The following is an 18,331-nucleotide window of genomic DNA, read 5'->3' as shown; positions in this document are numbered from 1 at the left end:
GGGCCCGCCCAGCCTGCGCTGCCGTCCTGGAGGCCCGGCCCATCGCCGTGCCGCGACGTGCCCGGCCCATCGCCGGGCCCCGCCTCATGGCCGGGCTCCACCGGCTCCGGCACGGCGCCGGGCTGCGGCTCGTGGCCGGGCTCCACCGCCTCGGGCTCGCGGCCGGGCTCCATCGCCTCGAGGTTGCCGGGCCCGGTAGCTCTGCTTTTACTGCAGGGACTGGAGGAGCCGGTGCCACCTTGCAGTGCCTGCTCCCCGTGTTGAGAGCCCGCACCGCCCGCTGCTCGGGTGACAGCCGGCACTGCCCGCTGCTCGGGTGACACCTGACTGGCCCGTCGTGCCCCACCCAAACCTCACCTGCAGCTTCACAGGAGACAGTTTGTTCCCCAGCGCTGACGGCACAGTGGGCCCTGTCGCTGGGAAACTCCACTTCCCAGCGTGCCCCGCGGCGCGCCCGCGCCTGCCGCTCCCGGCCGGCCCCGCGCGCACCCGGCCGGCCCGGCGGGCGGCGGCAGCCCTGGCCGAGCGGGTCCCGCCGAGCGCGGGTCGCAGCGCGCCCGCCCCGCCGCGGCCCGGGCCCGGGCGGTAGGAGCCGGGTCCCCGCGTTACAGATTTGCTAACGGTTAGATTTAACTAACCTTATTTGATTTTATAAAATCATTTCCACAGAACTATAGAGGAATAAGAAATATATTTCAGTGGAACTAGCAGTTGCACAACAAAAGCTGCTATGGAATCCTCCGTACAGCCCTGTACCAAGGCCAAGGACTGAGAGCAACCGAATGAAACAACTCGTAGCTACCTGCCAAGAAATCGTGAACTTTAATAATAGCGGTATAAAGAAATGGTATGGAATGGGGACAATCAGTTACGGGTAAATATATTTACGCAAAGAATGTCGGTCTAGTAATCAGGTCATGGAACCATAGTTTGAAAGAAATGATTAATGAAAGAGCTAGCGAAAGAAGGAGTCCGTTTCTCTAACTTTCTCTGACAAGGGGCCTGTTTATAAGTTATCTAGAGGGAGCGAGTAAAAGAAACAAGCCGAAGGACCAGATGGTCGACAGGGACATCCATTAGCTCGGGCCGATGAGAACACTGCAGACTTGCAAGACCATCACATACCAGGCAAAAGGTGAAAAGTACCCCGTGAGGAAGACCTACGGCCTTCCTCCCAGAGACCACTGCCCACGTCCCGCAGACCCCTGCCCACAATTCTTGGAAGGATTTGCGCAGGCGCGAAGGACTGAGAAGCTGATTAACATACGAAGCGAGAGTCTGTTAATGATTTTGGGGAAATAGTATGTTCATGCATGAATACTTACTGCAGATGCATGACTCAGTCCTGGATGAGGTGTACGGTGTCGAAGCTCGGTGTGCGTTGATCGGGAGAGGACTCACTCACGCACCCGGCCGTCCATAAAGAAGTGTCTGCTTCTCTCCCTCACATCGGTGTCGGGAAGTTTTTCATTCCGAGATTTCGGTACCCCCCGCTGCCCCGCCCCCGCCGCGGGCCGTGCCTGCGCTGAGGCGGCGCGGCCCGGCCCCTGACGCGGCGCCCCCCTGCTCTGCCAGGGCCTCCGGTGGCGGCCGGCGGAGCGGCGCGGCCGGCTGCAGGTCCGCGGTGAGGCCCTGCGCGGGCTGGGGGGAGCGGGCCCTGCTCCAGGGCTGCCCCGGCCGCCGTCTATGGCCCGGCACGGCAGGGCCCGGCACGGCTCGGCACGGCTCGGCAGGGCCCGGCCCGGCACGGCACGGCACGGCACGGCAGTGCCCGGCCCGGCACGGCACGGCACGGCACGGCCCGGCACGGCACGGCACGGCCCGGCACGGGCCGGGGTGTGTTTTCTTGGGGGGGAGCTGCCGGCCTCGCCCCCCGGCGCTGCCTCGTCCTGGCAGCGCCTCTGAACACCGAAATTGTGGGGGTTACGGTCTTATTGTCACCTGACGCTGTAAATCTACAAAACGCCGTAGAATATGATGGGGGGCGGGGCAACGTTACAGAAACCCATCAGTCTTTTACCTGAGCTTCCCCCCTCCCTGCCCAGGAGACACGGTGTTTTTTCCTTTCCTTTTTTTCCTCCTCTTTTCTCCATTTCTGATTAGCGCCCCCCAGCACCGCAGCATCTTCCCCTGGGCTGAGGTAGCGTGAAATGTCTCCTGTGCTCTACAGATGCCCCGTCCCGCGTCCTGCCAGCCTAACGGAACGAGCCAAGAAGCCCTGCAGTATGAAATCGAAGAGCTGAAACAGAAAGACCTTGCTCTAGACCAGGAAACTGCACAATTATTGTCCGAGTACGTCCTTGGCGAGCTCAGTGGCCGCTGTGATGCCTCAATTATTTTTGTTTCAAAAAAACCCAGCGGTCTAGGGCTTAGAGCTAAAAGCCGTCCTCTTACGCCACCGTTTTTATCGTGGCGCTGTGCAACGTTGATTACAGCGTTGTCTTGATTTATGGGACCCGTTAAGAGAGAACTCTTTCCACTTTATTTGGTAAAGCAAACCCAGGTTTTACTAGGAGCTCGGATAGGAGGATTTTAACTTTACCCCAGGTGTTGCTGAGGCAATTACCTGTAAACTGGGAATGAACGGTTTTAACCGTCGTGATGCTATGACACATCATGCTACCAGAAGGCCTTGCTCATGTGAGAATTAAAATGGAGATTGTGGCTTGTATGACCTGCCCGGTTTAGCCCCGGATGAAACGGTTTCCTTGTTTCTTCCATCCTGATCAAGGGTTTATTTATTTCCTGTCTGAAGCAAGTGGGTTAAACGTTTGTGTTCAAGAAGCAGAGGTGTTTCCCAGGCAAGCGAAGGGCCTGGAAAGAGACGGGTGCCGCTTACAAGGTAGCGCAACTGCTTTAACTGTGGTTTCTTATGACCTACTGTGGCAGCTGCTTATTAGCAGCTCTTTTGAGGTAAAGTTGCTGCTTGGTTTTTAAAGAGAGGGTATCTCTGTGGGTTATTTGTTGCAAAGGAGTGTTATTTTCTAAGGTCACGTGTAGTACAGAGAATGGAAACGGCAGAGCAACAAAGGCTGTTCCCAAAGCTTTTTTGCTTTACCACCACGCATTTTTTTTTTCACTAGCTACAGATTAGAGATACAGATACAAAGTGAATTCACCACAGCCTATTCCTGTTTCTACTTGATTCTGAGAATTCAGGTGGGTTGGGGTTTTTTTGTAAGTCGATGTGGCAAAAAAAAACCCCACTCAAAATGAGGGTCTACTCATTTGTAGCTTTCGTGTTTATGACTTGCAGCAACTGTACTTGCTGCCTTCGGATTCTGCTTTAGATAGTGCCAGGCTTGAGCGTCTCAAATCTCCTTGCTGTGCTGGGTCAGTAGGGGCAACACTCGCTGCGCGGCATTTTTGACCTTTTCTGCTTTTATTGCTACAGAGGCTACAGCCTGGAGGAATTGGAGCAGCACATTTCTCTGCTCGCTCCATGAGTACAATGATATTAAAGATGCTGGACAGATGCTGCTGGGCAAACGGGGTAAGGAAGGGGAAAACTGTTGATGAACAACTCAGTCAATGTTTTCGTGTAGGCAGAGAGAGAGAAGGTACTACGCCACGAAGGCAGAGCTTGTTTTAAAGATTCTTGAATTCTAGGGCTTTCATTGCCCAGCCACTTGTGCAGGCACAAACACTTCTGTCGTTATTTTCGCAGGATGTGTTTAGAACCGAACATGCGAAAGAATTGTCATTTACTGCTGTTTTAGTCTGTGTTATGTACTGCCAAAATTTGTTCAGTCTTACCAATTTTTGTCAGTTTTGCTCTTCATATACTTTAAAAGAGTGTTGAGACAAGCAGAGAGCACAGCTGCAAAACCTTAGGTTGGTTCCTTAGCTATGGGAGGTTCTGTGAGATAGTTAGGGGCTACTGGGAGGAAAACACAACTTTTCTGACTCGTCTGATACTTCTGTAATGAAAATAGCGGTCTTTCTTTTCCAGCTGTTATCTGAGGGGTTACTACAAAGCAGCTCTACCCTGAATACATCCGATCTGGAGCTTAGCTCCAGTTCTGGAGCTTAGGTTCCAGTATTGAACCTGAAGATTGCCCCGCCCTGCAAAGCTGACACTTACTGGGCCGTGACGGTTTGGTGTGGTATTGGTTCAGAACTGACAGAAGGTGGCCTCAGACGCGTGTGTGTGGAATTGCAACAGCGCGTGCATGAACAGCCTTATTTCCGAGCAGCTTTACAACGTGAAAGCTGTTGAATCTGTCAGCTGTGTCCTGCTTGTGGGAAAGGGATGTAGGACTTTGGATAATTTTGTCTCCTGTCTGATGGGACAGTATTTTATTTTTTTTTCCGTTTGTTGGAAAGGCCGTAATTCAGGTTGATGTGAAGACTCTTCCCGTGGAGACCTTGCTTCTCTCCAGCATCCAGGGGCTGTTTGGTTACTGAATAATAGAGGAAGCGAGGGCATGCAAACGTGCAATGTCATAGCTGCTTTGAAAGAAAAGAAAAAACCCTCGGAAGCAGCAAGGGAAGAAGGCTGAATTTGTGGTGGCTTGGGGGTTGGTTTTGTTTTATGATCACCTCTGGGTGAGTCTGGGTATTCTGCATTTTTGTACTTAACTGCTCTGGTATCTAGAGGTTCTGTATCATTTCTGTGGTAAATGGCAAAATGTGAAGTTGTATTGAACTGTCCTGTCTGAATAAAGCAGCTGTCACATTTCTCAGTAATCCACTTATTTAAGAGCCTATAAACCAGTGCGTGAACCTGGGAGCAAATTCTTAACCTCTGTTCTGAGACAACTGTAACATCTATTACTCAGATGTTTTCTGAGGACTCTTAATGGTGACGGTGTGGCAGCGCTACCCAGTAATGGGTAGGTGCCGAATTACCTTTACTGCTACAGAGGCTACAGCCTGGAGGAATTGGAGCGGCACATTTTGTTTTTGCGGCTAAAAAAGGAACAGTCAAAAGTAAGGAAGAAGCGAGTGGTGCGGCAGAGCGGTAATAAGGGGAGCAGCAGCGATGATGAAAATGATATCGGCAGACGCGTTACAGAGGGCTGGAGGAGAGTGCACTTGGAAAGTATGAAAGAGGGAGCGCACGCGTTTCCCGTGATATTACAAGATAGGCACCCGGGCCAATATCAGGCATTTCACTGGGAAATGATTAAGGAACTACGGAAAACTGTCACGCGAAATGCACTATATTCTCCTTTTACACAAACTTGGTTAGAGAATGTGATGATGGGTCCGCAGCTAGTGACTCTGCTAGAATGGATCCGTGACAAAGTGCTGGACTTTCCACCTGATGGCACTTTGCAAATTCCTGCCTGGCAAGCGGTCGGCAGGCGATTGTATGATGCTGCCGTGGAGGGGGACTCCGTGGCAGGAATGTGTTTAGCGCCTTGGTGGCAAATTCTGACTCCTCTTCCGCCAAGTGTGGGCTGATTCTACTAACGGCGCTAAACCAGGGGAGGCTGTAAATCCCGCCGACAGCGCGGCTCTTCTCAACACACCGTCAGCGATGGCGACTCCGTCCACACCTCCTGTGCCGCCAAAGCTCCTGTCACTGATTGCAGCGACCCTCACAGCACAGGACCGAGCGCGGGAACAGGACAACTCGGACAATGATTCCATTGACACTGATAAACCTTTTGACCCAGGTCCTATAGACCCGGAAGAGGAGCTAGACCTTTTTCCTCCTCCCCCTGATGCACTGGCTGTATGTTCGGGGAGGGTGAAAGGGGGTCTGAGGGATCGGTGGCAGCAATGCAAGCGGGAAGCGCTTAAGCGAGGGCATTTGGGAGCCGCCATGGCACGTTCAGTATTTTGTCAGCCAAATCAACCTGCAGAGTGGCAGCCTGTGCAATACGAGGCTGTTAAAGGGTTAAGCAAAGCCGTGCGGGAAGGGGGGATTCATAGTCCTTTTGCTGTGTCCCTTCTTGAAGTGATGGCAGAGCCTTATCCACTCACACCACGTGATTATTGGAAGTCATTGCTTTGTGTGGTACGAACTCCGACGCAGTGCATGATGTGGTTATCTGATTTTTGCGAGCTATGTGTAGTGGCCTCGATTGAAAAGCTTAATCGGGGAATTGCTGTGAACTGTGAGCCGCTGGCTGGAGAAAATAATTGTGCCGTCCGATCCTGTGACTCAGGCAAGGTATCCCAGGGACGGCTATTTGCAGATGGAGGAGATGGCTATGAAGGCAGTCCGGGCAGGGGGATACGGGAGTCTGGGCGAGCCTCTAGTGCGTCCTTCGCCACAGTCTTGCAGGCTCCTAGAGAGTCATAGACTAACTTTATTGATCGGCTTCAGAATATTTTGCAACAACAAGTCGAGCAGGAGGAAGCTCAAGGGTTGCTTTTAAAACAACTAGCTGTGATAATGCCAATGAGAATTGCAAACGGGCATCGCAGCCCCTGCACAGTCGCAACCCCAACATGTGTCAAATGGTTATAACCCAGAACTCACAGCAGACTGTAACTCTCAGGTTGAGTTCTGGAATGCAGCGTAACACATTTTTGCTTCTCTAATCTCTTCTGTAAGAACAGTGCACGCTCTTCACGTGCTTCGTAAATAAGGCTGCTAGCTTGCTAAAGAAAGTAATACTACAATACTATTTCTTTCTTTTTTTTCCCTGGCTTACTATTATTAACAGGTGTCGATTCTGTCCGTCGTATGTTGCTACAGAACCGAGTTGCTATTGATCTTTATTATTAGTGCAGGGACAAGGGTGTGAAGACTTTGATAGGATGTGTTACGTCAGTCTGAGTGACCGCTCTGAATCAATCCACAAAAGCATACAAAACTTAAACCAAAGACCTGCAGCAGAGCCAGGGGTGGGAGGCCTTTGGTCTCTTCTCACGGCTGGGAAACTTTGGGCCGTGGATCAAAAGTAGTCCAGGATTTATTATAATCGCCTTAACCCCCGTATTGATGTTTGCCTTCTGTCTCCCACGCCTTTTTGTCCTGTACTCAGCGTTTAGCTGATTGTGACATAAATCAGGTCACGGGCACCCAGCTACACACAACCTTTGCCTTGTCGCAATTCACAAGCAAAAAAGAGGAGGATAGAGAATGTCTGAAGAGATATACAGGAGAGGAAAATGGGGAATGGCTGACCTAACAAGAGATGAGAGAACAGCTAGGTATTGTGAAAGAAAGGAGGAAAGACGAACACGGTTATCTAGTGACAAATAGGTGTCTGCACGCGTGTAGCAGTACATAGCTATGTAACTGCGTGAATGAGCTCTGCCCTGAGCCTGGTGGTACGTGCAGCTGCGGTTTGTGTCCGGGCTCAGAGATGTCGATACGGGCTTCTCTGTTACGGTCAAGTGTCTCTGGTTGCATTAAAAAAAAAAAAAAAAAAAAAAAAAAAAAAAAAAAGAAAAAAAAAAGGTGACTTTAATAAGACTGCAACCTAATCGAATTCCAAGAAACGTGAGATAAGATGAACTTCTGAATTTTGTTCATAAGTTGTAATGGAGTGCTACCTATATATGAATGCTAGAACATAACTCTGTTTCAGTGTGACCAGAATTTAGCATGCAACTGCATCAGCATATTGACAGAATACCTTTTGAGTTATTTCTTTTTTTTCATAACCTCTAAACTGGGAACAGCTCAAGGTGAAAAGAGACTGTTCAAATCCTCAGCTGTTGCCTCAGAAGGAATAACGTGTTCTTTGTGTACAGGTGAATTTAACACAGCTGACAATTTGTTTTGGGTTAGAAGTCAAGTATCCGTCACACCTTCATCCCCACCACCACAACCTTTAAGGTCGGTGGGAAAAGCATTCTGTACTCCGTTGCAGCGGTGAAGCTTCAGTTGAGCTGCAGTAGTTTGCGTACTTAACTGCAACTCCTTTGGTGAAAATGAAGTTGTCGTACAAGTTAGACTTTAACTCGAGTAACATACCATTTGATACCTTGTAAGCGAGAAAGATTGTGTCCTGACAGCATGCTCTTTCCCACACTTGTGCCTAGAGTGATACTTGAAATCAGTTTGCGTGTTAAGTTTAAACCTAATCACACAGATATCTCAAAGTCCACAAAGATACATCACTGCTTAGGGTATTCTTGCAGTATAGCAGGTGCAAAACCCCTTCCAAAGTAACGATCTAGTGAAGTGTTTTCTTTCAGGAACACCATTTTCTCACTTCTCATAGGTTATACACCATACAACACAATATCTCTCCCTCAAGTCTCTTGTGGCTAAACTGCATTCTGCAAATTTGTGTTAGAAATAGATGCTTGCATTTTCACCTGGTGAAGTTCCCTAAGCTAAAGGATTGTGACCTAGGCATTGCTACGAAGCTCAAAGATCGTGACAACAGCGATGGAGAAGAGTGATTTAACATGTAGTTGATTTATGGTTCATACAGGACTATATCACACTACAAAACCGGTATGAATTCAGAGTTGTGGATGTACTGCATGTTCAGGTAATAGTTTATCTACATTTTTTTTTTTTTTTAAAAAGGTGCCTAAGCTATAAATACCGTATACTACTATCTTTCCCTATTTTTGCAAGCATTTTTTTATTTCCCTGTTTGTGTATAGTTTTATCTATCTATCTCTATGTAAACAACCAACACAAAGCAACCAGAACATTTTGAGAAACTTTTATAGTTAACTTCTGCATTTAATTCCAGTAACAATCTAGAGGTGTCCATTCAGCTGTTTGTTTAGTTCCAAGTCTTCACTCTATGCTTTCAGGTTCTTTGAAAAGCAGCAGTAACAGTTGAGCGGTTATTTAAAGTAAAACTTTGCTCTACACAATTTCCACTTCCATGCCTTAGAATGGAGGCACAGCGGAACACTCGCCCAAGGGCAAGATTTCAAGAGCTTTTAAGCAGGTTTTATCTTTTCACGTTAGCATAGAAAATGTTCCTTAACAGCTTATATATAGAATTTACAAGTTAAACACAATTTCTCATGCTCACTTATTTGATTAGAAGTTCCTGAAAAATATTTTCATAAAACTTCCATAGCTTATTGCACGTTCTTATAAATAATCATAAACCTGTATGTTGACCTCTGCATGAAATGCACCGATAACAAGTTTAACATTTTGTGAACCCGACTGAAATGTACAAACGTACACATAAAATAAGGCCAAAATTGGTAATTAAGTAGTGAGAAAGAAAACAAAAGTAAAAGGGATGACAACTGTAGGACAAGGCCTCAAGGACAAGAGTCCAAGTACTGATAGCCTGATGAATAGAGACTTGTTAGAACTTGTAGGGCACAAGCCCTGGGAACAAAGGAACAAGGTAACTGTGGACCCCTGAGCCGTTACAGTTGAGGAGGCAACCAGACCGACAGAGAAACAAGTAGCCAGATAAGGGAACGGATAGCGCCGATATGTAACGTTGTTAATCAAGAAAGCTGCGTAGAAAGAAACTCCCTAACTTTGGAATAGAAACTGTTGCTATGGCAAGGTAAACTAATAAGTTCCTATTGTTCTAACGGTGTGCCTTAAATACCAACCAATCAGTGTTTTTTACGCTTAAGATTTAACCAATCAGTGTGTAATATGTAGAAGGTAGAAACGTCTATAATTGTAAGAAAATCACTAATAAATGGACAACTTGCTTGCATCAAGCTGCGTCCCGTCTCTTCATTCGCCGCAGACAACTCCATAACATGGTAAAGCAACCTTTTACAAAATAAAAACCAACAAAGAAACAAAACCAAAAACCACAAACAGGGGTGAATTGTAGAGAACAGAGACAGTGGGTTGTTTTGACATTGGTAATGTGCAGCTGAGAACCTGCAGCAAAGAGTCAAATAACTTTGAGGGAGCACGAGAAGAAACCAGCATGAGACACAAAGAAAGGAGGGATGTGATCTCACCTGTGGAAGGCAAGTGACCAGCAGAGAGTAGCCTGTCGCAGCACTCTCCAAAGGAGCCAGCTGCAACCAGGTCTTTTACCATCACACTCTCCAGGGCAGTCCCTCTGCTGCCTTCTAGTCTCGCCTCATCCAGGGCACGCTCACCCTCTCTGCTTCTTCCTCGGCTGCCCAACTGCTTCACAGAACCAGCCACAGCTGCACCTTGTCTACACCAGCCAACCCACCGCCCCTGAAGCCAGCCCACAGCTGTCTGTTATCAATGCTCATTAACCCAGCTTCGTTCCTCTGCAGTAGCCTATAGTGCACAGCGCTAAGGAATGTGTTGTATGAACCTTCCGGGCCGTTCCGCGTCGATTCACAGTCAGTTACAAAAATTGAAGGACATGTCACAGGGCTTACGGCATGAACTTTTGGGAGATGGGTTGCGGAATCTTTTCAAGTCTCGGGGAACCACCAGACGGTTGCAGGAGTTTACAACACGCGGAGGAATATTGTTATTGCTAATTGTAGTTATACTGACCATTATTCCCTGTATGCTGAACTGTACAAGACCCATGATTCAAAAGTAGTTTAACCTCTAATGTTGTTTCTGCTCAAAATAAAGACGGGGGAAGTGTAGAGAGCTTTATGGCCAGTGCTGGAGGCCACGATGCCTGTGAAGGGCCTTGAAGGCTAAAGAAGAGAGAAAGTACGATAAGGTTGGCTGAACGCCTGGAAGGAAGACGGGATATGAAGCAAGGCCAGGGCGGATGCGCGATGCCACATCTCGGCGGCTGGCTGAGAACATGAAACCCACAGAGATAAGAAAGAAGAGAGAAAAAAAGGCAAGAAGTTCAGTGCATTTGCAGCTTAGTAATTAACCAATTATATGTAGCCAAGACGTGTGTGAACAGTATTGATTAACCAATGATAATTTAGTATGGGGCGTGTGAACAGCAAACGAGGATATTATAAGCGTGGGTTCTGGACTAATAAAAGGTCTTCTGGTTGAACTCGGGAGTCCACGTCATCGTCTCCTCAGGCAATGTGCTCCTCCTCCTCGTCTGCCATTGCATGGACCTGCAAGGCCACACCATAAAAGTTAAAACAACGTTCATGGTGCATTCACTCCTGCCTGTGTTTGTCTAGAGCAGCTGTGACGCTGCCCCTGGTGTTACCTGCTCAGAGAACTGCTGCACCTACTGCTGCCACATTCTCCGCACCTCCTTCCGTTTCTCTGCATACTGATGTCTTTCTGCCTGGAGCCGGGGAACTGACCCTGAGAGCTGTTCAAAACAAAACAAAACACAAAGAAAATCATATTGGCTAAATACATTTGGCAGTGACTGCTTCAGGGATAAAGCCTGAAGAAACCAGTGTTAACGCAAAGCTCAGGCTGCATTCTTCTGCCACACAAGTTTCTTTACAGACATGAAGACCTGGATGTCATTTCGTACAAGTCCTGAGCAACCCGGGTTTCCAGGCCTGCCCTTCTCCTCCAGTGCCACCTGCAACTGCTGCTTTGCATCCAGACTCCCTGCCTGATTTGACAACTGCCAAGAAAAATCAAAAAGTCATGGCAAAACGTTAACACGCCACTTCTGCATAGCCTTTCCCCTGATAGCAACCTGCCACATGATCCATGTTGCAACCTTAAAGTGCTCCAACTCACGGTGATGTTCAATTAAAAAAAAAAAAGAGGAGGGGGGAAGGAGATTAAAATCAAAAAGCTTAGATTTTAGCCCTGTAAAACAGGCTGAGCTAGACAGCTCCTCCCTACCAATTTTGTATTTACTATCTGTTAGATTAAAACCTATTTTCTTAATCTAAAAATCTGGCTCAGAAACTCTGTGCATTTCCAGAGTCTGTATTACACAGCCAGATCAGATGGTATAAAAACCTGTGATTTTAAAAGTTGTCAAACACATCAGGAATTTAAAGCCAATGTCTGGAGCATGTCAGCTGGCACACAGTACTTTTCCCAGAAGAGGAGCAGCTGCCTTTATTTCAAGGGTAACTTAAGCCACTGACTGGGGAGGAAAAAAAAACCAGACCCAAAAACAAACAAAAGAGCAGTTTCTTCCCTCACAGGCTCAGGTTCACACCGGCTTGCTCTCTGAACTGCTAACAGCTGGCTTCCTGAAGTCCCTTCCTAACTGGCTGCTTCTCTTAACTTTCCCCAGCTGACCTTCAAGTTACCATTGTCCAATTCACCTTCTGCAAGGGTGGGTACAAACACCACCCCTATTCAACTGGCTTCTCAGTGAGACCACGAGACAGCTGCGTAACCAAAATGCCAAACAGATACAAAGCAGGAAAAGTCTTCGTATTGTCACGCGCTGTATGTTCAGTCACCCTCTCATATTGTAGAACATTCTTTTCGCAGACCAGCGTCACAACAGCTTTCAGCCTCCTGCTCCAGCTCCTTCAAACAGACCTTCTGTTCCTCAGAGGCCTCGCTGAAGGCCTTTGACCAAGAGGATGCCTTGATGGGGTTTTGTGCCTTCCTTTCAGAACAAGAGTTAAGCCTTGCCCCCACTCTCAGAAGCACAGTCTTACAACGGTCAGTGTGATCTACCCTCACAGCCTGGAAGCAGTATGGGCACCTGTTGGATCCTCCGTTCAGCCATTTCCAGTTTCTGATGCAAATCGTCCATACACAAATCCTTAGCTGAGATCTTGGAAGACAGGAAGTCAATCTCTTCTGACAGCTCTAAATTCTCCTGCTTCACTTCCTCACTACTTTTGCTGAAACAAACCAAAATTAAAGCAGCATCACTGTATGTACTATGGGTCCGGGCAAGTACATGTCATAAATTTACAATCCAGCTAGTCTTAACACTTAGAATCACAGAAACATCACATCCAGTCACGTTTTTTAAGCTGAATATCCAACCTCCCAAGTCACCACCTGTGGTGCATGCCCCTTGTGATGTGTTGTGGCTCTACCGGGAAGAGCAGTGTTACTCTGCAGTAACAAGCAGCAGATGGACTTACCTTTGTTTGTACAGCTCCTCTTTCAGGTCTTCTACCTCCTTCATTAACTGTTTGTTATGCTGGAGAAAAAAGAAATGAATGATTCAGCTGCAGACTTCAGCAAAATACTTCACCTTTAGCACATCAGCTGAACTGGAAAGCATCAGAACTTTGGCAAAATCCTTCAGGACAGGTTGCTTAGAACCTCCTGAATTTGCCAGGAATAAATCTGCTCAGCCTTTTCAAACGCGATGCTACTAACTGAACGTGAGGTCCTTTCTGCAGACTTCTGGATGAATATCAATACTGAAGTGTCTGCCTGATGGAGACCCTCCTGAGACAAGGTCTCGGTGGCGCTTCTGTTGCGTGGAGCTGGCAAGACTAATGAAGTAAGGTGCCGGATCTGAAGACAGCAACTGCACCACATGATTAGTGGTCACAGAAACCTGAATGAAGTTTGCCTTGACCATGGAGAACACAGGGCTTTACAAGGTTAATTAACAATTCAGAATGTTCATTTCTGCCTCTTCTCCGAGCAGGGACTACAGACTTTGCATTAGTGTACTGACAAGCAAATAGCCAAAGGCAGAGCTGCTGGTGAAGCATAAGCAGAGGTGACTCTTACCTTCTCTGCCTGTTCCTGCAGCATAGAGACGAAGGACAAAGTACGTTCCAGCTCCACTACTTTCTGGCGGGATGAACGTAAACGATCAGCAAGGCTCTCGGCTTCTCCTGAACAAGTCAGAACAGAGTGAGTTGAGGCTGGACCACAAAGGGCTTTTTGGAACTGCTAAACAGCACTTTCTACTTTGTCAACAAGCTCTTAAGGCAGCACAGAGCTTTGCAAGTCAGCAGACCTGGTTCCGCCCCTGGCTCTACAGGTGGCTCACTAGCAGCTCTGGGCAGTAAAGCTCTCGGTAACTACCATCCTCACTTTGAGGGAGATGATGAAACTTCCCCTGCAGAATAGGCAATATGTTGGTTGGGATCTTTCTTTCTAATAGAAGTTGTTGCTCAAACTTGGTTCAGAATGAAGGGCTCGGGTAAAACCCACCTTTACGCGATAGCTGTGTGGGAGTGAGGGTGGCAAAAAGGGAACTAAGTTTTAAAAGGATCAGAAGAAAGTCAGAAAGGAGCAGCCTGGGGTAGTCACCGGGGCTGAACAGGGCTGACAAGGCTCTAGCGATGCACAAAAGAACCTCAACTGCCATGGGATCAACATGCTCCCACTTGGGGGCAGCTCGGGGGACAGAGGCAGCGATGGTGCCCACTATTGCCCATCGAGGAGTCGGCCACTGCTGTGAGCTGGCTGCCAGCAACTGTCATGCCTCTGGCTTGAAATTCACACTTTGACCAACAGCTTGAGCTGGAGTGCCCACAGTCAATTACCTGATTTCTTCCCTGCAGCTTGCTGAGTACGTGCAAGTGCCGCCTGCAACTTAGACTTCTCAGAAGCTACAATTCCAGTAGTCTGGATACGAACCTTTGGGAAAGGAAAATCGGCTCAGCACAAAACTTCTTTGCTTGTAACTGCAACATCACTGTTGCCACAAAAGGCTAACTCAGTAAAGGTAAAGAGCTCGTGCAGTTAAGCACAGTCGGGCTGACTGCCAGTTTTCCTGAAGGAACGCGCTCGTGGCTTCCCGAGTAAAGACTACGAATGGTCAGTAATCCAGAGAACAGCAGAAGGCAGGTAGTGTTACTGTAATGGAGGCTCTGCCTTACCCGTAGCTGTTTCCTCAGCGCGGCTTGCTCTTCAGAAAATTTCTTTTCCAACTCCTTCTTTTCCTGTATAAAGAAATGATGCCTACTTAGCACAAAAAAGTAGATGGGTAACCCTTGTTTTGTGTCAAACTAAAAAAGCAGTGATACATTGGTAGTACTTGCAGCATCGAAACGACAGCAGTCTTTTTAAAGACATACTTCAGCCTTGCGTTATTTGAACGCCTTCACTATTTATCCATCCTAGATTGGCAGTAACAGCACAGCACCATCGCTGCTAGCATAAAAACAGTAGTGCTTGGAAGCAAGCTACTGGCAAGGACTTGTATTCCCCTGCCTCCACCACACTCCTCTAATACCTGAGTATTTAAACGTTCGCTTGTGTCAAAATAAGAACGCTACCTGCCAGGCAGGCCTAACTCATCAAGTCAAATTATTCAACCCTAAGCTACAAATGAAACTGAATCTAACATAAGACAAGACCACACGTGCCTGGGCCACAGCCCACTATACTCTCTACGCCGCCAAGGAAGAGATACTATTTTTCTGCCTATCCAAAACCAGGACACACTTTACCTTCTCCAGCTGATCCACTGCCTCCTGGCTCTGCTCTTTCTGTGGAAGAAAAGTGATGCACCAGTGTCAAGAGAAAATACTCTCACACATCTGAAACACATTTTCACTTCAACAAAGTAGGATACATGCCCAATTCACGCAAACAGAATTTCCACTGTCCTTTCTGTAGAGGACTAGGAAGTTCATCTTAGCTATTAAAAATACGAGATCTGGAGCTGCCTTCACTAATGTACTTCATATGCCAGGCATCTTTCTCATCGCTCAGTAGATTGCCACAGTTGCTCTCCAACACCGCTGCTGAAACCCCTCCATGTCTACATCTGAGCATCTACCAACTTCAGTTAAACTCGCATCCCCACATCTGTGCAACTGACGGCAGTAATCCTGGTGTATTGGGATGATCGCCAGAAATGCTGGGGTTTTTTAAAAAAAAACACCAATAAATAAATAAAAAAACCAACCAACCAATAACCCCAAACAAAAACGTAGTCTTTTCCTTTAACTGTAAAAAAACCAACCAACCAATAACCCCAATCAAAAACGTAGTCTTTTCCTTTAACTGAGACCTCAGACCTTTATTCCACTGAAGAGCTGGCCTTAAGTCACGCAGAGCCGCACTGGTGTTGGCAGACTTCTGCAGGAGGTGGTATGGGAGGGCTGAAGCCAGACACAAAGAGAAGGGGTAATTCTGTCCTAGCCCATTTCCATCTTAGCGGTGAAGTATTTGGAGATTTGTTGTCCGTAGGTAATGCACCTTTAGATATGAGGTGAAGGAGACAAAGGTGGCAGCTGCCTACCCAGGCCGCCACACAACTGTGCTGCTGCGTTTGCTATTTGCTTGTTGTCTCCCTGACAGCTTCTTCACAGATGCCTCGCAACTAACTACATACGCAGGACTTTTTTGCCTTCCCAAAGAATGAGCATTGTCCAAGCTCTTTCTTTACTACTACTGCTACTACTTCAATGCATTTTGAAAGATGACTACAGACGGAAGAGCGATGAGTGACAGGTTTTGATTCTAGCAATGCCCATGCACAACATAACCAGCAAAAGCAAAGGCAAGACCACAAATGCAGCAAAGGCCCTACACAGCTGCAGGCCGGCGTAAAAGCAGGCAAACAAGGAGAATCTTGGGTGGGCAACGCACTATGCCAAGTTCCTCTGCAGCCCAGCTAAAACACAAAAAGAAACAGAATGGAACAAAAATAACCCAAAGCCCAAAGGAAAACAACAAGGGGGGGGTCACGGCGTACACCGGGAAATGCTGAACTTTGCTGCAAAAAGTGCACTTTTACAGAGGAACAAAATGGGGAAAAGCATTTCACACAAGAAAGGCTCTTTTCAGACTGAAACAAGTCCACTTGGCTGCATTTCTTGCAGTGTTAAAGCTGAAGGCTGAAAAGCTGCAGCGGGAATCCATGCAGGCCACAGGACAAAGCAGTTCACTCAGCGTGCCAAGAGAAGCTGAGGATATGATCAGAAACCAGCCCCAGACCCTCTCAGGCCTACTGCTCCCACTCTGCCGATATCGTTAGACCAGCAGCACCACCTGCAGAAACAGCTTTTCACACTGCAGCCAGCACCAGAATTGTGTGTTTCAAGGATTCGGACCAGGCGCAGAAATAGCTGTTTTATCAGGATGCTTATCATCCAGGGAAAGCCTGATGAGATCAGCAGAGCACACTTAAATGGAAACAACAAAACTCCGTTTCTTGTTCCTCAGTTGAGCCAATACATTCACAAGGGGCTCAACGTCTAAGGCCGCTGAACAGGTTTCCCGTGCAGCTCATTTTGTTCCCTACAGAGTGCTGTGTAAGCAGCCTTCCTTGTGGCACTAGGAGAGAACCCATAACTCTGCAGACACCCAAAGAGCTTGGAGGAGCAGCGAGGACCATGTCAGACTGGTTGGTTGGATTGTTTCTTACCAACTCCTCTATCTGTGTAACGAACTGCTTGTTCGTTAAGATTGCTGGAATCCAGGGCTACTGCCAGCTCCCGGTAACGTGTCTGATGGGCACATGCAGACAGGAGAAAAAGGAAGGAGCAGAAGAGGAGGAGGGGAGGAAAAAAGCAGTAATTAAAAAGGACAGCAAAATAAATCCTATCAAACTGTGATAACCAGATTCTCCAAACAAAACAAAAATCTGCCGTTTCCACAAAAGCAGCTGAGACATCAACACATTTTATCCATTCTGCCAAGGCTTCATTTTGACCTAACAGTGACTCAGAAATAAGAACGGCAGCTGCACGGAAGCCAGCTTATCCCCAGTCCCCAAACTGGAAACACCTCCGATACCTGCCTCCCAGTGTTGATCACAACTACCCGATGATAGCACAAGACAACACTAGACAGCAGTGAACGAGAACTGTGCATTCAATTAGGTCTCGCTAACACTGCCGAAAGCAGAGTCCCAGTAAGTTATCAACAGTAGCAAATAAGAAAGGGGGCGGGGGGGTGGGGGACGGGGGGGACGGGGACACTGAGAACAACCTCCTTCCATTTCCTTAATATTTGCGGAAGAAACAGCACTTTCTCCATTCACATATGATGTAGACTACAAGCAAAGCAGTCAAGTCAGCCAGTTTTATTCCCCACGGCAACAAGTCACTACTAAGTAAGAACTGACTATCACAATAATACTCCTTATAGCACCTTTCACTCCAAAGTACCACACAGAGAAAACATCCTTTTCTGGGTAAGGATAGATGCAGACTCCCTCTGCGACAAGCTAATGTCAATGATGTGGGTTGATTTCCCATTCTTTTCCACTAAATCAAGAATACATCTTTCCACGAATACATGCTGTCCGTTCATCCCACTCAGCTTTTCTTCCCACTGCTGAAAGTTTACGTTCTAAACCAGGATTTTTTGCTTCTCAGTGCTTAAATATCATATTGTTCAGTAGGATGACTGCAGACACCGCTGGGATCCAAGAGTGTTTTCTTGAGCTGACTGCTTAAAGCTCCACATCAAATATCAAGAGAATTAACAGGACAAAAGGATCAAAACGAGGCTGTACCCGAGAACACGGGGCAGTAACGTCACCCAACTCTTCAAGTTCACACACTAGATTAATGGCAAAGGACGCACCAAGAAGCGAGCGAGGGCAAAGCCAGATGGTGGCCACTCTGCTCTGAAAAGCGCTACCTTCAGGATGTATCTGGGGAAAATGGAGATTGCTGGATGCAGATTAAGATAGAAAAGAACAGGTCAGCAACTACCTGAAAACTTTTTGTTTTTTAGTTTTTGAGTCAA

At 47.4% G+C, this 18,331-nt stretch overlaps 1 protein-coding gene and 1 long non-coding RNA gene across 2 annotated transcripts in view; both read right to left on the bottom strand.

Annotated features, from left to right (window-relative positions):
* LOC308069075 (golgin subfamily A member 2-like) overlaps window positions 1–18,331 on the bottom strand; it is a 161,117-nt gene that overhangs the window by 24,585 nt on the left and 118,201 nt on the right. The window lies entirely within an intron of this gene.
* LOC308069737 lies at window positions 9,609–12,544 on the bottom strand. The gene is made up of 2 exons (XR_013930502.1): window positions 12,408–12,544; window positions 9,609–11,087 (listed from the first exon to the last, which is right to left on the bottom strand). It is a non-coding gene; the product is annotated as an uncharacterized lncRNA (long non-coding RNA).

This window comes from Falco punctatus (assembly GCF_963210335.1).
Source record: "Falco punctatus genome assembly, chromosome: 9".
NCBI classification, from domain to species: domain Eukaryota; kingdom Metazoa; phylum Chordata; class Aves; order Falconiformes; family Falconidae; genus Falco; species Falco punctatus.
This window is presented reverse-complemented; position numbering and strand designations above follow the sequence as displayed.